The sequence below is a fragment of the Accipiter gentilis genome, chromosome 30 (assembly GCF_929443795.1).
Source record: "Accipiter gentilis chromosome 30, bAccGen1.1, whole genome shotgun sequence".
In the NCBI taxonomy this organism is placed as follows: Eukaryota; Metazoa; Chordata; class Aves; order Accipitriformes; family Accipitridae; genus Astur; species Astur gentilis.
This window is the reverse complement of record NC_064909.1, coordinates 8,334,878-8,350,591: the sequence shown is the minus strand read 5'-3', so window position 1 is coordinate 8,350,591 and position 15,714 is coordinate 8,334,878.

The window sequence follows — 15,714 nt, the reverse complement described above, 5'->3', positions numbered from 1 at the left end:
CATGTTACTTCAGGGAATGTCAACTGTACTTTGACTTTGTGGGAAATGAGATAAAAAAGAAGTAAGATTTGGTTCATTGGAAAAGGACAGTTAGAGTGGAGCTGGTGAAAATTCAGGAGGGTAGATTTTAAATTCCCTTTTTCTAGGTTGTTGAAAGAATCCATGTAGACTGAGGAAATTGTATTGTTACTACCACTGCACCATATAGGAACTGCAGAGCAGAAATCAGCAAAGAATATTAAGGAGTAGACTCCAGGTTTTTGCCTGAACATTTCTCAGAAGTGATAAGAAATTCAGGTTGCTGTCTTCTTCACTAGAAACTGGATGGATCCAAATATAGTGGTAGATTCAGGTAATAAACTAGGTCCAAATACTGTTCTTGTTGTGGTCCATCAGATCTATCAGTCTGTTCTCATTTACAGTGGGGCTCTCTGTACAGTAGCAATAATTTGGCCTTTGGTGCTTTGGGACAATTTCTACAATGAAGCAAGCAGTGGCCAATACTGAACATACATGAACTCTGGTTCTGGATGTGCATATCAGTCCACAGACCCATCTCCATCAGAATCTGCAAAGGTAGATCAGTGGTTCAGTGCCGAAAAATGCCACTTCTCTTTGTGGTCCAGGGGAACTGCTGCGTACTCAAATGTTTTTCAGAGGAGGACATTTAGAAGCATAAAAACAGATGCAGCGCCTAACTTTAGGGGCTTACTTCAAAAGTCTTGGTAGTCCTTATTTGGGCAAAGCAAGTATCAACTTCTTTGGAGTTTTCATGATGTGAAGGCTGCTGAATAGGCATGTGGCTATTTTTTCATTTACTTAAAAGCAATTTCTTTATTTCTGCTGTATCTTAGTGTATAATATTATCATTCAATGGCAGATGAATATATAAACAATCCTATGTTGGTGCAAAACAGCAGCATCCATGAAGAGTCTGGCCCTATGCACTCACTTGCATTATCTGAATTTCTCTAGCTTTTCCTTTTCTGTGTTCTATATGAAGTCTCTGCTCCTCTCATATCTGTGCAAGGAGATTTATTTGGCAGTAAAAATGCCCACTTAAATTGAAAGTTCAGTTATTTACTTTATAGGAGAGAATAGCCTTCAATAAATCAGTCTTTCTTTCTCTTTCCTATTTTTATTTATTGTTTACATTAATGTAACAGACATGTCTCCTGTAAAGCCTCTCAGCTTTAATCTACCAAATTGGAGAAAATGCGACGTTAAAGGACAATTGAAGCGAAGGGGCAGCTGGACCTCTGAATTTTATTCCCCATCGATGGGCAAGGAGCTGCTGTCTGTGCTGTCATTCAGTATCAGAAAAAAAAGAATTTTCACTTGCTTTTTGAGGTAAGAATTATTGCCTCTTTAAAGGGGTGCTGAGGGCCTAGAAGAGAAAGACAAGGGTCTCTGAGAGTGATGGCAGAAAGTAGGCTGTGTGGTGCAGTAAAAATGCTGTATAAACCTCCTAGGCAGTTACTAATACCTTGTGTAAAAATCGAGATGCCCATCTGTAACCCTAGACACCTATGTGTTTTAAAAACATGACTCTAGAAGTGTCTTCTGGGAGAAGGATTTAGGTCCTTGGTCACAGCTGAATACCCTGTCCCTCAGAGTGCTCTGGTGTGGTGTGGGGATGGTGAATCCCATGCACTCAGTAAGGAGTTGTTGCTCTTCGTTAGAAGGTAAATTACATTCATTTTGTATGTTTTCTGATTGTACATTGGAGATGGTAACTCTGTGCCAACACAGACATTTATTGTAATGATTTAAGTGCATTCTTGTTTAACCCCGTTGATGTCTTTGGTGTCTTCATCCCTTCTATAGATGTTTCACCTCTTTGCCTACACTTACTGCTTGTACTGCTGAAAATCATTCAAGACCACCAGTGATTGAAAGAGCCTGACTAAACGTTTTCTAAAGAAAAGCAGGACAAGTCTGTAAAATTGGTTGCAAAATGTACTTATCAGTGTGTGCTCTGGTATGGTATGTAATCTGTGTCATGTGGCAGGAATCCCTGGTCTGTCACTGCAGCTCTTCCTTATGTTGAAATTGCTTTCAACCCTGATGTTATTTCTGTCTGTATTTTTGGCAGCAGGGTTAGCAAGTTTAAATTTTGAAAGGTGGGGATTGAGAGAGATACAGAACTGCTTGGTGAAGGGGTCAGAAAGGACAGGCTAGCTGAAAGCAGTTGGGACTGCTAATGCATTCCTCTCCTGTCTCCTCATGGGGCAGAGGAAGGCGAAATCTTACATGGAGCCCAGACGTCCCTCCCCCCCTGTTTTCATCTCACCCACCCTATAAGCTTTGTGTCAAAGCCAACCTCTTCCTGCTGGAGGACGACTGGATGCGATTCCTTTCAGAGGCTGTCAGCGCTTCTCCTGTAACTGCCCTGTGGAGATGCTGTTGAGTGACATGAAACACTTTTTCTCCTGACAGGATTAGCGAGCCATTTCTCCACACAGCCCAGCTTCCCCATCTGCCTCCACCAGCTCTCTCTATGTGGCCAAAGAGGCATGCTTGGGTCTTGGATAGCAAAATAGCATTGGGTCACTTCTCCCATGTTTGCTACTGACAGAGGAACTCTGTTTTTAGAGGAAACTTCCACTCTTCACACAGCAAATTAACCCATTTTTGGAGCAAGAACAGGAATTGTTAGTCTATGTCCATTTGTTTTGTGCCTCTCCATTTATGTCTTGTGGAAACGTAGGGATTGTCTGACATTATGCCCAGTCCACAGTCCTTCCAGAGGAGTTCCTGCTCTGACTGCAGTCTCATCAGGTGTTCTGTAGGAGGGACAATATGACAGTGGTTGTTAGCCTGTCCCAGTGGAAATGCCATGACTGGTCTCTGATAATGGAAAACTTCCCTCATTCTGGGAAGACATACGATAGAATCTTGCCAATGGGACTTCCAGAATCAGGATTTTTATTCTGGGTGTTCATTTTGACTCCCCGAGTAACAGTGTAAGATGGATGGAGAGATGTTTTTTTAGGCACTCTGGTGGGTGGTCATTCTAGCAATTTGCTGGAGGGAATCAAGAAATCAGTGCTAACTTGCCTCTCCCTTGTGCCATAGCTGGTGCTTGGTTATCTTGTCCCTCTCTCCATTGTCTCCTTGACCAGTTTGTACTCTCCATTCTTGTTTGGCTATATTGGGTTACTCAAGCGGGTCTTATCTTTCATTTGACTGCTTTCCCTTCATCCCAAACTTACTGTGCCTTTTTTGAATGAATGGCTTGACTGTGATTCTGTTAACTTATGCTAACTAAAGCATGCCAGGTCTTCAAAGACCAATTATCTTGCCTTGCATTTAAATGTATACTTTTCTCATTGCCAAAATATAGATGCATTATGTATGAAAAAATATATTTATTACATGACTACATAAAATAACTAGGAAGAAGCAGCACAAATTTTTTTCATTGCCTATATAGTGGGGTTAGGATGTATTCAGCCAAGTATGTATTCAGATTATTCATTCATTCTGCTTGCAGTAAGCATGTGTATTGAAATCAATGTTGGGTCTGCTTATGGGTTGAATCTGGCTCTGCAAATTTACAATATTATGTTACCACATTACAATATGCTGTCATGTTCAAACCTTTGAATTTTTTAAGCAGGATGTAATATGCCAAATCTTTACAAATTACTCATTGTATTGGTACTGGATGTTGGCAGTATTATCATTAACAAAGCAAGCCAAATGACCCTTGCACTAGATTTTCCATGTTGATTTCCAAGCAGATGTCAATGCAAGAAACTGATCTCAGTTTATCTCAGATTGTTGTACTTTCAGATGGTTATTCAATCCGTGAAGTATGGGATGGTCCATATTCACATTATCCTAGGGGAAGCCCTTTAAAAGAACTGTGACCTCTTTGCTCTTGGAGGTTAGAGGAAAGTGTTTTCTTCCAACTCTTTACAACTCTGCTTCCATATGCTGCCAACTCTGCTAATCTTTTTACCAAGGAAAAACAGCCCTTTCCTTTCTGTCCTATTCCACCTTTAATTTGTCCTGTTCAGGTTTATTTCTGGAGAAGAGGACTTGTTTCTTCTTTAAAGCAATCTTTTCTTGCAGCAGCCACTCAAGCATTATGGTCTTACCATGGCTTGACCCTTTTGGAAACACTGAAATGTGAAAAAGGGCATTTGGACCCCATGGTGATGAGCAGGCTTAAAAACACTTACGTAGATCAAAAAGGCTGAGTTGCTGAGTTTTGTGGCTTCTGTTTGGATTTTTTGTTTCATTTAACCTGCAGTGTCAACAGAGCCAGAACTCTGAAAGGCATACCAGACAGGAAAAGCCAGTTGGGAAATGACCTGAAACTGTTGTTGGCACCGCACTTTAAAAGCGAGCCTTTTTATTGTCTACAAAGCAGCAGCTGCAGATCACTATCCTTGTGTTATTATTAGCTGGTGCAATGCTGAGGATACCTCTGAATAGTGGCATTTCATGTACAAAGAGAAAATCCAAGAAAACTCTCATTTCAGACCTGAAGTTTTGATTTTCCTATGGCAGGAATTCTTCCTTGTCTGATTTTGAAGCCAAAGAAAAATTGTGTCACAGGGCCTGACTTTTCATCAGACAGTTGAAATCAATTATGAGGCATGCTGAAAGGACTTCAAGAGTGCTTCAGAGAATCCTGATTATTTTCCTGACACAAGCTTCCTATATTGTCTAACTAGCATCACTAAGAAAGACAAAATGGTTGTCTGCTATGCAACAATTATGCCATAAAAAGAAAAAAAGGAATGAGAAAGGCAAAGGCATTATAAACCTACAAAGGAAACCAAGTATAGAGTGACCTCTTTTGATCTTTACTATCAAGGCACCAAGTATGTGTTTCTTAATGTCCAATTCCAGCTAAATTTAATCTATACACTGTCTACCATATTCCCTCTAGGGAATGCAATGCCAAACGAGCACACAGTGTTCTCACATTAAAATTTTCCATCAGCATTGCTGTGGGCTGTGGGGGATATTAAGTCAGCCAGTCTTCTTGCTGCTCTAGCCTGAAGAAGAGGCCAAAGTTCAACAGTTTCATTAATTCATTCAGGAAGAGAGGAAAGTAAAAACAAACCAAGTATTTGTTTTCATTGATTGTCCAGGTTTCATTGATTGTCCAGACAACCAAGTCACTTCGTTGTCTTTTTCTTTTTCCTCTTTCCCCTTTTCCTCCTTCCAGAAATCAAGGGGATATGGAATTTTAATGTCAGCAGTGAAGATACTGAAGATACTTAAACAAATTATTCCAACGTAGTTGAGTTTTAACTGAAAGTTTTAGGTTTTGCTTTAAACTTCCTTTGCTTCATTAGTTTAATTTTATCAGATTGATAGTAATTTTTAAGCATAAGATCTTTATTTGGTTATGGTTCTTTATCCAATGAAACTTTACTGATTTTCTTTTCCTGCTAGCCACTGAACAAAGACTGCATTTCAAGAATGCTGGCTGGTTTGCAGAGCTCTGGCTGTATGAGATAGCTCCTTCTCTCTCTGAAAATGCAACCTCACGTAGCATAGAGCAATTAAGCTGTTGGGAAATCTGAGAAACCCTGTGGTCACAGGAGATGCAATGCTACATTGACTGCAAAACACCCTGCCAGATGAAATAAAAATAGCTATTGATTTCACCACGTTAGGAGTTAAGAGTGCACACGGGAGCCAAGCTCAAAAGCCATCCCATTGTACAGGCTCTCCCCAAATGAGAATGCAATCATGCTGTCAAATAAAACCAGAGGCAACACTCTTAATACAAGACACTGCTGTTGCGCTTGTATAATCTGAAGAAATGCTTGGTCTGAGACTGATGTGTACCAGTTTGAGAACCCCGCTGGAAGCTCAGAGATCATATTCACTGTGCTAATACATAGTTCACCCTTACAAATGTACGAAAGTTACAGCAGTGAGGCCAAAGAAATGAAAGAAGGGCTGGACCAGCAATATGGAGGACAGCAACGGATTACCTTGGTTAACTTGGTAGTTCAGGAGTTCATGAGAAGTTTGTGACTGCTGTTCTTTGTTTTTCTTCTGTGGAGCAATTTCCCCTGTTCTCTTCCGCCTCTTTCATGTTATTTATTTTCTGGTAACACTGACCTTCTGCATTGAAAAATAAAGAGAGTTTCCTCCTCAAAGAAGGACTCTTCCATGTGAAAAGATTTTTCTTGTATATGAGTTCACATTTTGTAAATATATCTTCTTGCAGGTTTTTCTGGCTCGTGCATAAACCTGTATTTTGGATTTTGGTTAAATGCTTCAAAAGTGCATGACTTGGAAGCCTACATTCCGTTGTTTTCATAAGATCTGAATTAGTCTTTTAAGTCTGATTTGAAAATAAAGCTGGGCCTCATAATTCACTTAGGTGCTCTTCAAATTTACTTTTAGGGTAAATCTGAAATGCAGTTTTTTCCCTGTGTGTTGTTTATAATGATAATCTAATGTTTAGCCAATGCTTGGCTGTGGAACAACAGAGTTGTGAGATGACCAAGCTCATTTCCTGAGTTGCATCTTTTTGTTTTCATAACAAGTCTTTATTTAACATTTCATTTAACAAGCCTTGTGGACTATCTCTTGATTAGATTCTGCATGTTTCCTGCCACTTGCATGAACTGAGAAATGTAACCTTAAAGCCAGAGGCAATATAAATATTTTTTCATAGAGTGATGTAACAACCAGCTTTTTGTTTCACAAAATTCAGACTTACTAGAAACTCTGAAACTTTCCTCCATTTTCAATCTGTCCTGAAAAATAATTTCAGGCGGTCATGTCTATAAGTGAGGAAGCTGGGGAATCTAGCATTATAGGAAATTACTGCAGAATCACTATCAGAAAAAAATGGCTAAACTTCCAGAAGGAAGATTGGGATGTCAGTATTCTTAGGATTAAGTTAAAATCTGGCCTAAGATAGCCTGTGTGCATTGCACTTACATGTATGTGTAAAGTGGGAGTCCCCTTGTATTATTTCTTCACTGTTTGTATATTCATTGCTATGTGGACCAGTTATAAAAATCTTCATCTAATTTTCCTTGCAGTCAAAATCAACTAAAACCTTTTCATCCCTGCATAATTCCTGGATTTAATTGCTAATCTGTGAGACTAACTCTGTAGGGCCAGTAGTCTGCTCTTAGGTTTCATAGTGGAAACCTGGAGCGACTTCAGCTGAGTGAAGTTACTCTGCAAATGTGCTTGTGTGGAGACCAGCAGCTAGTCTAGAAGAAGAGAGTCACAGTGGGTATTTCTGGAGAGTCTGAATGAGAAATTATAGTTGATGGTAATATCAAGGCCAAGGGAAAATGGAATTGGAGTTTAAGGGAGAAGCTTGCGCTATAGGCATAGTTTTGGGGAAGAGGCCAGCTGAGATAATCAAGACTAAAGATTGTCACCATGGGATATGCCCCTGAGAGGTTCAGCCAAAGGACTTGAACGTTGGAAGTTTTTCAGGTTTTTTTTTTTTTTCCCTCAACCAGTGTAAGATTAATTTATAGTGTTTGGACGGGGGGGAAGTTGGGGGATGGGGTCAAATTGATGGCAAGCTGCCAAAATCTGCTTAACTTCTTTATCAAAAGAAAAATAAACTTTCATCTGCTTTTCTGATGTCTTTGAGTGTGAAAATGGGTGTGTTGCAAACTGAATGCATAAGCTGCTCTGCAGCAATGAATTTCAAATTCTTAAAGTTTATGAGACATTATTAAACCTGTAGTTATGGTGGTATGTTAGCAATTGCCGAGTTTTACTAGCTTTACTTGAGTTCACTTTAAAAAAATGAAAAATCTCAGTGAATTGCTGCTGCTCTTAGTTTCCAATGGTCAATGTTCAATCGCTTCTTGGATTTCTCTGCTGATTGTTTTGATTTGCTGCTCAAAGGCCAACATGTAATTCACTCAGTCTGGTTCCTGAGTCTGATTACGATTTTATAGTGCCATCTCCCAGTCTCAGTCTTTATAGGTTTTTTTGATTGGTGTAGGCCCATTGCAGCTTGGTTTTCTATTGTGAACTTTCAGTGGGATGTGCCAGCTCTGAAAGATGGTCCTATTTTTTCCCCTTCTTTCTGATGGTTGTGAAACTGTACTTCTTCAAGGACACCAAAAGCTCCTGAAATATTCTAATTTACTCTTTGGCATCCAAATGAATTATGGTCCTAATAAGTTGTCCAGTTACTGAATTTGCCTGACTCTTCTGTCCATTTTGATAAAACTATTCTTTTAAGACACTGTTAAATAAGACCCTATTTTCAGTCACTTTAGCTTTGCCACACTTAACTGTTAGGTTTAAATTTTGTCAGGTGTCTGCATGAAGCAGAATGTGTTTGCGTGGACAAAAAATACACCAACATATTCTAGCATTTTTCAGAGTAATGCAAAGGGAAAAAATATACTGCTTCATTTATATTTTAACTCTTAAGTATTACAAAAAAAGTATTTGTAGCCACATGCTTTGAATCAGAGATGTGAAAAAGCCAGAGTTTTGAGCATTTGGGCCAGAAATATATCTTTTGACATCTACCCTAAAAAACCTTGCCTTATTTGATGAAATTATCACCTTTTTATAGAAACCAGAATTCAAATACATTTTTCAGAAATGGTTTAGCTTACAAAGTCTGAATTATATGAAGCATTGGCATTTCCTGGGTGTTGAAAATTTCAGTTTTGCTCAACTATTACCGAGGTGATTTCTTCTTTGATACCAGGTGGTAAAATGCTTTTGGGTATTGTATTCTGAAGCTACTAGAAGTACCATTGAAAATGCTAAGAAGTCAGTTCCCAATTCTGATTTCTGGAAGATTTGAAGTAAGCTTGGTTAAAAAGGAAAAAAAGTCCATTGTCATATGAAGACACTTTCTCTTCACTCACGGTTAAATTACTCATAGTGGATGTGGCAGGGTTCGGTGGTGAAGGTGGCCTACAGCCATGCAGTTAAAGATCCCGTCATGTAACAAATATGCTGGAAAGGCTCAGTGGTAACAGTAGAAAGGGACAGATAAGGATTTTCCTAAATGTTAAGTTTGTCATGGGTGAAATAGTCTTGACTTGGGGAATTTTACTTAATTTAATTTGTTGCCAGTTAGCATAAACTTTTAATTACTGATTCACGTATTGAGAAAAAAAGGACAATTAAATGAACACTTAAGGAAACACCTTTCCTCCCCCTTCCCCGGGCTCTTCTCCTCCTCCTTCCCGGTCTCAGCCTCCCCCGTCACCACACGTGTCACCACAGTCTTCCAGTCCCCTCCGTGAGGTGGCAGGTGGCGCGGCAGGTTGGGGTCACCAGCCTAATGGCTTTCTGCCGCTCCTTCCTTGTTTTCCTCTGCACCAGTGTGGGTCACCCGTGGCTGCAGTCCCGCAGGGGTGTCCCTGCTTGGGTATGGGGCGCCCATGGGTCACAGTCCCTCAGGGATCTCCGTGGCCTGGTGTGGGCCACACGCGGGTGCAGTCCCTCAGGCGTGTACCTGGCCTGGTGTGGGCCACACGCGGGTGCAGTCCCTCAGGCGTGTACCTGCCCTGGTGTGGGGCAACCTCAGTCCCGTGGGGGTGTCCCTCCTCTGTCAGGGAGCACCTCCTGAGAGCACGTCTCCAGCCATGTCCCCAGCGATGCCGCTTTCCACGTCCCCTCCATTTTGTTTCCTTGTCTTTCTCAAAACACATCTCTTCCTCATGTGTCTCGGTGCTGGGGGCTCCCCCGACCGTCTGCAGTTTTGAGGTGCTCACAAGTGGTGTCGGGGTCAGCAGGACCTTGTGGTGACCAGCCCTGGACCTCCTCTACACAGGATGCCTGCAGCCCCTGGCTACCCACACCCTGCCATTTAGGCCCAGTAGAAATTTAGGAACATTTCCTAACTTACCAGTTCTTGGTTTTACACCTTAAGTGGTTTTTTTTGTAAATACAAGGCTTGTTATAAATCTATTTTCAGAGTATCTGAATATGAAGTCATATAGATGGGTGTGTTATTTGGAATTGAATTCTGCTGAATGAAAATGCTTTCATGCAGTGGCACTTTGTAGCATAACGACGGGCCAAGACGCTTCGTGACCAGGTAAGTGCTAATGAAGCTTGACCTCATTAAATGTCCTTGAAAAATATGAAGACAATTTGTTATAAAAGAAGATCTGAAGACGTTTTGTTACAGGAATCCAAGTTGCTATTTCCTGGTCAGGATCTTTCTTGCTATCAACAATCTGTTGACTATCTTGAGCTGAGAGCAGTGTAGGTGAGTGTACCCTGAAATCTGAGTCTTGGAGAAGACATTCAGATTTAGTATGTTTGATAGAAAGCTGACTCCTTGATACCTCCTATGTTTTGCTACTGCATGGAATTTTGCTTTACCAGATTTTCGATGCTTTTCTGCAAAAGTTACAGTTAAAGTTTTGAGGAGAAAAAGAGACATCAAATATCTTTTCCAGTATTTTCTGGTTCTGGTACTGAGAAGCTGCTACAGCTATTTTATCCCTCTAAATGTTAGGGAATGCTATTTGAAAACATGAGAAGTGGGATGGCAGCGTCCAATAAAAGCATGGGTTTAGTGGAAGATGTGACAATACAGGACTGGCAGAAGCAGGGGTGAATATTGTAATGTTTTCATCCTCCAACTTTGTTATGTTGATTTTTTAAATACAGTTCTAATGCAAATAGTATCCCTGCTTATAGTTGAACTGCAGTCAGCTGCTTCTGTGCAAAACACCAGTTGAGATGAGTGACTTACACCAGCCAGAAATAAAGACAGAGTATGTTATTTGAAAGCCATGCTTGTCAGATAAAAGGGGGAATAAATTATTATGTACCTTTGAAAAAAAAAATACATTAAAAATACAAACAGTGAAGAGAAAAGTATTGGGTGAAGAAATACAGTTAAAAGAGCACATCTGTTTCAAATTCTTATTAGGGGAAAAAAATCCCCACATATGTTTTTATTTTAAATTTGCATGTGTTTTGTTATACTTGTGTTAACTATTAGGCAAATAAAAGTATTGAAAATCCATTTTTCAGTGAAGTTTGGTTAGGAATATTTGTACACATTGTGAGAGAGATAATTTGAAAGCTAATTGAAGCTTTGTGAGAAACCAATTCCCTGCAGGTCCCTTAATTTAAAATACCTGCCTTTTGTGTGCTAGTGTTGATCAAAGGCACCTATTTATTTTGGAAATGAAATAATTTTACCCTTCAGTTTGCATTTTTGACATGCCTTGCTAGAGTACAGCATCACACAGAACCATGTCACAGCTACAGCTGTAGCAGGAACTGAACTCTAGAGGAAAATACATTTGGTTTTGGTTAATGAGCTACATGCATTCAGCCGTGATTGGTTTAGATAGCGATTTTAGATACACTCTTGTAAAGTTAATAAGTTTACTGAATAGATAGGGGGATCTCACTCTAATAAACCTAGCCATTTGAGCATATGTAGGAGCAAAATTCCAGTGCCATTGAAATCTCTGGTAAAAACTCTATCAGTTTCCTTCCGTGGAATTTGTATTTTACCTCACAGCCATTGTATGAGTCTCCCAATCTCAGTCTGCACTTTTATGAAGATTTGTGGTGAAAAAGTACTCACTTTATTTTATGTTGCAAGGTCCCTGACATTAGAAAAACTACTTATGCGAGGGTCTAGAACCATCCTGTTCTGCTTTTGTCATCAAATTAAAGTGCCTAAATTAGAAGCCTTGACCCTTTTCAAGGTCAGTTGAGAGATGGGGCAATTTATCCCACCTGGAATCTGATTCATCCGCTGGACATGACTCTGGAGGGAGCTGCCTTGTACTATGCAGAGGTGGGAGAAGCCAGGCTGTGGAGCTGTCCATTACTTCTACGCTTCCCTGGAAAGCACAAGATCCTCAGGTGTTCCAGGGGGTATTGATCTGCTCTGTCACAGGCACTCTGAGGAACAGTCACTGGAATATCACAAAACAGAAGTCAAGGTGGGACTTTTGAAATTACACCCCAAGTCGCTGGGCAGCATGAGCTCACCTCCTGATGTTAACTAGGACAGCACAAAGGTGAGAAGGAATTTTTATTCTGTGTTTTGCAGGAGCTAGAAGTGCAGTGGGCACTGGGCTTTGAATGAAAATAACTTTATGGACTCATTATGTTCTCTTCTTCACTGTAGAAAAGTTAGTGATTCAATATTGTTGCCTCTGCCACTTTATAACTCCAAGAAATAGTCATAAAAAGTAGCAATAGAGTTATTAGAGAACTCTATTAAAACCATCACTGTGCCTCTAACTGCTGCAGGAAAAGAAAAAGGCTTCTGGACCAAAGTTTTCTATCCAAGATTTTTGCCTTCTGTAGAGACGAAGGAGGCTAAAAAAGAAATCCCTGTCTGTAGTTCTTGCCAAATAGGCATGGCTTCGGTGTTTGGAGAGTCCCTCTCGGGAGATCAGGAATGGTTTGATGGAGAAAGATTTATGGGCACTTAAAACTTATAATGAAACTGTTATCTTTGCTCTCTTTCCTATTCCTAAATCATATAAAGTCAGGTGGTATGTACTCACAGTAGTATTAATAACTGTCAAGTCAGATATAAAGCAAAAAGTATTCCTGACTTGGGTAAAAATTAGGGCTGAGGGTGAAAACTGTCAGTGGAGAAGTGATTTTTGTGTTGTCTCCAATAGTAAGGTGCTGCTCTTGCAAATCATTCTCTGTAAGAAGATCCTGTGCCAAGTCTTGTTAACTTCAGCAGGAGCTTCGTGAGAGCCTGGGGATCATGCCTTTCAGAGCAATTTACATGACTGAGGCTGAGATGGAGAAAGAGCATTGTGTGTTGGAGGGCAAGGTGGGGAGCTGGTGGCAGAGGGAACTAAGCAGGGAAGGGAGTGAAGGGGGAATTAGAAAGGTACTAAGGTCATTACAATCAGAAGAGTTTTCTTGGGTTAAAATCCAGCTGAAATACACTCTCTGTTCTATTTGAAAAGCATACAGCCTTAATCGGGATTGCCAGGGATCAATCCTGCTTCCACTGAAGGTGCTGAAGTCTGTTGGTTGGTTTTACAAGCCTGGGGTTTCAGCCCCTGTCCGATCATTCACATACATGTATTTCTGACTTGCACAAGGTTGCTGGAGGATTGCAGCGTTGGGTTATACCCTCCCTTGTTTTCATGCTAAGATGGAAACATTTTGAAACCCAACTTAGAAAAAGTGAAATTCTGAAAGAAAACAGAGAATTTCCTCTTAAATACTCTGGAGATCAGGTAGAATTATAAAAAATATCCCAGACTGCCTTGATAAATATGGGAGATTGAGGATGCATCACCCTATCTGTTTTTAGACTTTCCCCACCTTTAGCCATCAAAAATTGTTGTTGTGGTAATCATTGCAACTGATGCTCTTAGGAGTGGAATCTCAGTTTGTCAGATGGAGGTATCCGGAGAGAGAAGGTGAGAATATACATTGAAACACACACTTTCCCATTTCTCCATGTATTTTATTGTCAGGGAAAAAAGTTTCTTGTTTTCTTTATTTTCTCCTACCCTGTTTAAGATCCTTAATTAAAAAGTTGGTTTGCTTACTGTCAGAACTGGCCTGCTAACCTCATCCCCAGCCCAGTCCTACATTCTGTTTCGCAGAGGCCAACAATGTGCGTGCCAGAGAAGGTTTCATGAGTTGCTGAGATAGGTGTTGCTGAAAAACCTGTCTTTAGGGTAAGTTTCTTCTTTCCTCTCACTCCCTTTAATAAGAGTTTTGTTGATGTGGTGAAGTTTGAGTGCTTGTCATTAATAATAATTAAAAAATAGTGTCTACAAGTTTGAAAAGGCTGATTGAAAACAGGAGTATACATGATTTTTGTGCATTCAGTTAATACTAAACACTTTTACCCTCCTTTTCCTAAATCTTACTCTGTGCTCCATACATATGAGATCTCATTTTGAACACTTACTGTTAATTTTTATGATTGGTGTAAAAGAGAAGCATGGAATCCAGGTCAGTTGGATTGAATCCATGGGAAAATGCCCCTAAAAATTAATTTATGATGGATGAGATTGATGCTGAAAAGGCTGACTTAATTTGTTTCATTACATTTGGAGAATGGAGCTGAAGGCTTGACAGCACCAAACTGAGGTGGGCACAGCAAAGCCCAATTCTTGGCAGTCTTCACTCACAGCTTTGTCCATGCATCTCTTTAATGACAGGTAATATGCTGCTCTTTGGCAGCTCCTGAACAAAATCCTGAATTAGTTCTGCACCCAGGGGAGAGTACAAATCATGAGTGTGATGCTGTTGATGGTGTTTATTTTTCAGAAACTTCAGTAGTGTGAAGAAATGATTCTGAAACATAGGATGGTGAAGGGAGAAACAGGAGAAATGGGGTAGCCAGAGTAGGAGAAGAGGATATTTCTTACCACGGTGTCCAAGGAATAATGGACACCAAGGGCTGAAGACTGGGTACTGTGTGGTAACTTGTGGAAAGCGTGTGTCCTTAGCAGGGATTTGTCCTTCCACATACACTGCAACTGTTTAGTACTTGTGATGGTCTGCTGGTAACAAAAGGATGTTGGCAAATTAATTTCTGTTTGGGGTCTGAATCACCTTTAAGCTTCTAAGATGGCATAATTTCTCTTTTTATGCCTTCATTGAATCAGATCAAGTTCAAAGTACAATTTTTTTAACTTTAATGTCAGAATAGCTCTCAAATACATTATTGCGAGAACTTCTTTCATGAGCAGAAGCATTAAGTGCTGCCCCTTCTCATTTGACTAATGAAAGGAATGACTAATGAAGTGAGAGTGCGAGAGTTCACACGTAATTTCATTCTATTTGAATTTGAAAATGCTGAGCTACAAAAGCACTCAGAATTTCCATTTGTGGAAGAAAGAGGAAGATGACTATTAGAACAGAGCTCCTACTTCAAACTTATTGCAGTAGTTTTCTTTAGTGTTGCTTCTTTTGTTGTAGGAAAACGTAGAGTTTCTGAAAATATTTTTCCATTTTAAACAAAGGGAGCTGTGTTTCTGGGCTAGCAAATGCTGCTGCTCTCTGTGTCTTCATATGCAATCTTGACACTGGATATATCACAAGAAAAACTGAGGGTTTGGCATCTAGTTAATAATGATGGGCATCTACCTTCTTTGTCATCAAAACTCAGTTCTGGGAAGAATTTTCTGTAATAATAACATGTTTAAGCTTATTTATATATTCAGCTGAATTTCAGAAATAAAGGCTTGCATAACTTCTAGCACCTTTTGTGGCATATCAGACAGCAATGCTGTAAACTGCTATTACCCATGCAAATGGTGTTTCCATATGCAAACATGGAGAAGTCTATGGCCACTTAGGCGTTTACAAGCACACAACGTGTGCATGTTTATGACTATGCAACGGTACATGGACTTTGGCCGCGGAAATGTTGTCAGTAAAGTGCAAAACCATAGATGTATACATAAGCACATTCCCTGCTTATTAGCAACCTGCTATAAACCCCTGTTGACATAGCTATTGGTTGTGCGTAATCATCGTGCGCATTTTTAACTATCACATTAAGATTCCCAGTTTCTTGTAAAATCAGTCACTACAGTATTTTCTTTTTTTATTAATACCTGTGTGTATGAGGTGTCTGACAGAGTTATTATCCACTTTGGTGATGAAAAACTCCTGCTGAGGTCCGGGAGAACAGGATTGCAAAGACCAGCACGATGTCTGTCTTATAAAGCGCTCATTCTTCTGACTGACCATCTGTGTGTGAAAAAGGACTGCTATTACGCAGCAGTAGTTGTGTTGAGTTTGGCCTTG